We start from the raw sequence: 383 nt of genomic DNA on the forward strand, positions 1-383 counted from the left end.
AAGCAAGGAGGGTTTGTGGGTCTTCCTTCAGGTTGGCGGCTGGCGGGCTGGTAGCGTGTGTTCAGGGGCGGGTCCGAGACCGAGGCGATTGCTGGCTCCGAGAGCGGAGTTCCAAGGAAGGATTTAGCATCTCAGTCTGGCTTTTTTTGGTCGAGGTTATTTGCCGCCGTCCTTAAGCCAGTGTGTAAAACAGGCACAGGGGTGACTTTCTGGACCAAATACTATAATCCGGAAAAATATTTGTTTGTTGTTTTTTTTTTGTCGTCGGAGGCGGTCTAGTCTTTACCTTGGGGGCGAAGCCGTTCTCAGATGGCATCATTTAAAATTTTAAGCGGTTTTGAGAATTTTGAAGAAATAGTTTTAGTCTCTGTAGCTGAATGTCT

This window comes from Pezoporus occidentalis, unplaced genomic scaffold, assembly GCF_034315485.1.
Source record: "Pezoporus occidentalis ecotype Australia unplaced genomic scaffold, CSIRO_AGI_Poc_V1 ctg131, whole genome shotgun sequence".
In the NCBI taxonomy this organism is placed as follows: Eukaryota; Metazoa; Chordata; class Aves; order Psittaciformes; family Psittacidae; genus Pezoporus; species Pezoporus occidentalis.